The following is a 6199-nucleotide window of genomic DNA, read 5'->3' on the forward strand; positions in this document are numbered from 1 at the left end:
TTCTCCAAGGTCAAAAAGAGATACCACTTTTAACCTTAGTTCCTGAAGTTTATTTCCTAATAGTTTACATGTTTATTTTTCTATATTCACTTCATGTAAATCAGGTGCATCAGTTCAGTTCAGTCGCTCAGTCGTGTCCGACTCTTTGCGACCCCACGAATCGCAGCATGCCAGGCCTCCCTGTCCATCACCGACTCCCGGAGTTCACTCAGACTCAGGTCCATCAAATCCGTGATGCCATCCAGCCATCTCATCCTCTGTCGTCCCCTTCCCCTCCTGCCCCCAATCCCTCCCAGTATCAGTCTTTTCCAATGACTCAACTCTTCGCATGAGGTGGCCAAAGTACTGGAGTTTCAGCTTTAGCATCATTCCTTCCAAAGAAATCCCAGGGATGATCTCCTTCAGAATGGACTGGTTGGATCTCCTTGCAGTCCAAGTGACTCTCAAGACTCTTCTCCAACACCACAGTTCAAAAGCATCAATTCTTAGGCGCTCAGCCTTCTTCACAGTCCAAATCTCAAATCGATCCATGACTACTGGAAAAACCATAGCCTTGACCAGATGGACCTTAGTCAGCAAAGTAATATCTCTGCTTTTCAATATGCTAACTAGGTTGGTCATAACTTTCCTTCTAAAGAGTAAGCGTCTTTTAATTTCATGGCTGCACTCACCATCTGCAGTGATTCTGGATCCCAGAAAGATAAAGTCTGATACTGTTTCCACTGTTTCCACATCTATTTTCCATGAAGTGATGGGACCGCATGCCATGATCTTCGTTTTCTGAACGTTGAGCTTTAAGCCAACTTTTTCACTCTCCTCTTTCATCTTCATCAAGAGGCTTTTTAGTTCCTCTTCACTTTCTGCCAGAAGGGTGGTGTCATCTGCATATCTGAGGTTATTGATATTTCTCCTGGCAATTTGATTCCAGCTTGTGTTTCTTCCAGTCCAGCGTTTCTCATGATGTACTCTGCATAGAAGCTAAATAAGCAGGGTGACAATACACAGCCTTGACGTACTCCTTTTCCTATTTGGAACCAGTCTGTTGTTCCATGTCCAGTTCTAACTGTTGCTTCCTGACCTATATACAGGTTTCTCAAGAAGTAGGTCAAGTGGTCTGGTATTCCCATCTCTCTCGGAATTTTCCAGAGTTTTTTGTGATTCACACAGTCAAAGGCTTTGGCATAGTCAATAAAGCAGAAATAGATGTTTTTCTGGAACTCTCTTGCTTTTTTGGATGATCCAGCGGATATTGGCAGTTTGATCTCTGGTTCCTCTGCCTTTTCTAAAACTAGCTTGAACATCTGGAAGTTCACGGTTCACATATTGCTGAAGCCTGGCTTGGAGAATTTTGAGCATATGACAGTAATCCAGCCTATACTCCAACCAGTAATGCTGAAGAAGCTGAATGGTTTTATGAAGACCTACAAGACCTTTTGAAATCAACACCCAAAAAAGATGTCCTTTTCATTATAGGGGACTGGAATGCAAAAGTAGGAAGTCAAGAAAAACCTGGGATAACAGGCAAATTTGGCCTTGGAAGATGAAATGAAGCAGGGCAAAGACTAATCGAGTTTTGCCAAGACAATGCACTGGTCATAGCAAACACCCTCTTCCAACAACACAAGAGAAGTCTATACACATAGACATCACAAGATGGTCAACATCAAAATCAGATTGATTATATTCTTTTCAGCCAAAGATGGAGAAGCTCTACACAGTCAACAAAAACAAGACCGAGAGCTGACTGTGGCTCAGATCATGAACTCCTTATTGCCAAATTCAGACTCAAATTGAAGAAAGTAGGGAAAACCACTAGACCATTCAGGTATAACCTAAATCAAATCCCTTATGATTATACAGTAGAAGTGAGAAATAGATTTGAGGGACTAGATCTCATAGATAGAGTGCCTGATGAACTATGGACGGAGGTTCGCGACATTGTACAGGAGACAGGGATCAAGACCATCCTCACAGAAAAGAAATGCAAAAAACCAAAATGGCTCCCTGGGGAGGCCTTACAAACAGCTGTGAAAAGAAGAGAGGCGAAAAGCAAAGGAGAAAAGGAAAGATACAAGCATCTGAGTGCAGAGTTCCAAAGAATAGCAAGGAGAGATAAGAAAGCCTTCCTCAGCGATCAATGCAAACAGAGGAAAACAACAGAATGGGAAAGACTAGAGATCTCTTCAAGAAAATTAGAGATACCAAGGGATCATTTCATGCAAAGATGGGCTCCATAAAGGACAGAAATGGTATGGATCTAACAGAAGCAGAAGATATTAAGAAGAGGTGGCAAGAATACACAGAACTGTACAAAAAAGATCTTCACGACCAATATAATCACCATGGTGTGATCACTCACCTAGAGCCAGACATCCTGGAATGTAAGTCAAGTGGGCCTTAGAAAGCATCACTATGAACAAAGTTAGTGGAGGTGATGGAATTCCAGTTGAGCTGTTTCAAATCCTGAAAGATGATGCCGTGAACGTGCTGCACTCAATATGTCAGCAAGTTTGGAAAACTCAGCAGTGGCCACAGGACTGGAAAACGTCACTTTTCATTCCAATCCCAAAGAAAGGCAATACCAAAGAATGCTCAAACTACTGCACAACTGCATTCAACTCACGTGCTAGTAAAGTAATGCTCAAAATTCTCCAAGCCAGTCTTCAGCATACGTGAACTTCCAGATGTTCAAGCTGGTTTTAGAAAAGCCAGAGGAACCAGAGATCAAACTGCCAACATCTGCTGGATCATCCAAAAAGCAAGAGAGTTCCAGGAAAACATCTATTTCTGCTTTATTGACTATGCCAAAGCCTTTGACTGTGTGGATCACAAGAAACTGTGGAAAATTCTGAAAGTGATGGGAATACTAGACCACCTGACCTGCCTCTTGAGAAATCTGTATGCAGGTCAGGAAGTAAGTTAGAGCTGGACATGGAACAACAGACTGGTTCCAAATAGGAAAAGGAGTACGTCAAGGCTGTATATTCTCATCTTGCTTATTTAACTTATATGCAGAGTACATTATGAGAAATGCTGGGCTGGAAAAAGCACAAGCTGGAATTAATATTGGCAAGAGAAATATCAATAACCTCAGATATGCAGATGACACCACCCTTATGGCAGAAAGTGAAGAGGAACTAAACAGCCTCTTGATCAAAGTGAAAGAGGAGACTGAAAAAGTTGGCTTAAAGCTCAACATTAAGAAAACAAAGATCATGGCATCCGGTCCCATCACTTCATGGCAAATAGATGGGGAAACAGTGGAAACAGTGGCTGACTTTACTTTTCCGGGATCCAAAATCACTGCAGATGGTGACTGCAGCCATGAAATTAAAAGATGCTTACTCCATTGAGGGAAAGTTATGACCGACCTAGGTAGCGTATTCAAAAGCATAGACATTACTTTGCCAACAAAGGTCCGTCTAGTCAAGGCTATGATTTTCCACTGGTCACGTATGGGTGTGAGAGTTGGACTGTGAAGAAAGCTAAGCACTGAAGAATTGATGCTTTTGAAATGTGGTGTTAGAGAAGACTCTTGAGTCCCTTGGACTGCAAGGATATCCAACCAGTCCATTCTAAAGGAGATCAGTCCTGGGTGTTCACTGGAAAGACTAATGCTAAAACTGAAACTCCAGTACTTTGGCCACCTCATGCATAGAGTTGACTTATTGGAATAAACCCTGATGCTGGGAGACACTGGGAGCAGGAGGACAACGGGACAACAGAAGATGAGATGGATGGATGGCATCACTGAGTCAATGGACATGAGTTTAAGTGAACTCCGGGAGTTGGTGATGGACAGGGAGGCCTGGGGTGCTGGGATTCATTGGGTCGTAAGGAGGTGTACACAACTGAGTGACAGAACTTACTGAACTGACAAGCTAGAATGTGAAACACACAACTCTTAAAAAGGGCTACTTCATACTAACACTTCGAAGGAGAAAAATGTCTTGACATTCCACTTATTCGAGGATCAAACTTATTAGTCACTGCAGTGGCCCAGCGAAAGTGCACCCTGAGGGAATGCAGGATTGAGAAAAGCAGACACCATACTATGCTTTGGACATTCTGGCCTTGGTATTTCAGGACGGGTCTTTTGGATACATCCACGTCTTCAGCAAGTCTAGAGAAGTTTGGGGGAGTCTCTCCTGGTTTCAGATTTCCCAGTTATTGGTTGATGACCCCAATTTTGTTTGGCAGTGTATTAACATACATAGTGCCCAGTTAAAAGACAATGAGTAGCACTTTCCTGGTGGTCCAGTGGTAAATAATCTACCTGCCAATGCATAGGACCCAGGTATGATCCCTGGTCTGAGAGGATGCCACATGCCTCGGAGCAACTAAGCCCGTGCAACCCAAGTACTGAGCCTGTGCTCGAAAGCCTGTTCTCTGCAACAACAGTAACTCCAGTAATAAGAAGCCTGTACACAAGTAACTAGAAAGTCACTTCTGCTTGCTGCAACTAGAGAAATCCCACGTACAGTAAAAAAAAAAGGCTCAGTACAGCCAAAAAACCAAAGAGACATTGAGTCTTCTGGACTGACCAAAAGAAGCCTCAAAATGCCAGTCTCCAACCATACCCCAGCCAAGTTTATGTGGAGAATTCATAGTTTGATTGCTGTAAAAAGAGAAAGAAGCCAGCAAATGAAGACTTAGCATAGCCAAAAATGAATTTTAAAGATTATTAAAGAGAGAAAAAAACTTTTAATGAGAAATACATACTTCTTTACAAAACTTTCTGTTCCATGCTTAGGATGACAAAGCTTCAAATACTTACATGAGAAAAAGTTGTTTACATCAGAATATATAATACTTAAGCGAATACTTTAATGTAATGGAATGTCAAATTACTATATGATCACTTGACGGTAATTAGGCAACTTACTTCTTGTTGAAAAACTGTAATATATTTTCTCTCATTTCTTTGTTTTCTGTTTCTGAAAGATATGTCAGTTTTGGACAACAAAGCACATTGTAAAATATACAGTCTTAAGAAGAGACTAGAATTTTTTTCACCAAAATTATCAACTTGGCACTATTTGTAAATGTTTCTATGTGTATTATCTGACTGAACTCAAGTCCTAAAGTAACTTTCTTTACATTTACAGGGCACCTACTATGTACCCTATCATCGTCTACGTGCATTTTAATGTTACAAAAGTCTCAAAATAACCCACTGACTTATGTATTTATTAGTGTAAAGCAGGAAAGAAATGTAAACTAAACATTAAAACTGGGTCATAACATGTGGATAGAAAAGCAACGCTAAGGAAAACCTATTGAAAAAAAACAATAGGATGGCAGAACTTAAGAGATTAGCACTGAAACATATGTATTACCATATGCAAAAGAGCCAGTGGGAGTTTGATGTCCGAGTGCTCTCGGACAATCTGGAGGGATACGGTCAGGAGAGAGGTGGGTTCAGGCGGGTGGGCACATATGTACGCCTATGGCCTATTCATGTTGATGTACACCAAAAACCATCACAATCTTGTAAAAAAAGAAAAAAAATTAACGGATGGTGAGTTAGGATGAACAGATAATCAAAGCTTTCCCACACCTAACACATGTGTGTAGTTTTCCTACAGTTTGAATTTTCTGAGGGTCAAAAACTTGATATATTTTACTGCTTTCTCTACATGTGTAAGCTTTCCCTGCAGAATGGATTCTCAGATGATCTGCAATGTCATTTCTTGTGACTGAAGGATTTGCCACATAAATAACATTTATGTGGTTTCTCTTATGTATGAACTGCCTAATGGGCAGTTAATGCTGAACATGCACTAGAAACTCTGACACATTCATTTCACTTGTATGTTTTCTATACACTATGAATTCTCTGATGAATTATAAGGCCTGGCCACTTGACCTAAAGGCTTTGTCACACTCACGACATTTACACTAAAGTGTTTCTCACAACTGTCAGATTTCTAATGCTTCTCTCTAGTATGAATTCTCCAACAGTTTCTAAGTTCATCATTTCAAGTAACGCACCGGTCATATACATCATATTTATATGGTTTCTCTCCTGTCTGAACTGCCTGATGATGAGTTATGGATGACTCTGCCTAAATGGTTTGTCACAATTTTTATATTTGTAAGGTTCTCTCCAGTATGAATTCTTTGATGAACTGCAAGGTTTGCATTCACACTGAAAGCCCTGCCACATATACCTCATTTATATGGTTTCTCTCCAGTA

The sequence above is a fragment of the Budorcas taxicolor genome, chromosome 18 (genome assembly GCF_023091745.1).
Source record: "Budorcas taxicolor isolate Tak-1 chromosome 18, Takin1.1, whole genome shotgun sequence".
Lineage (NCBI taxonomy): Eukaryota > Metazoa > Chordata > Mammalia > Artiodactyla > Bovidae > Budorcas > Budorcas taxicolor.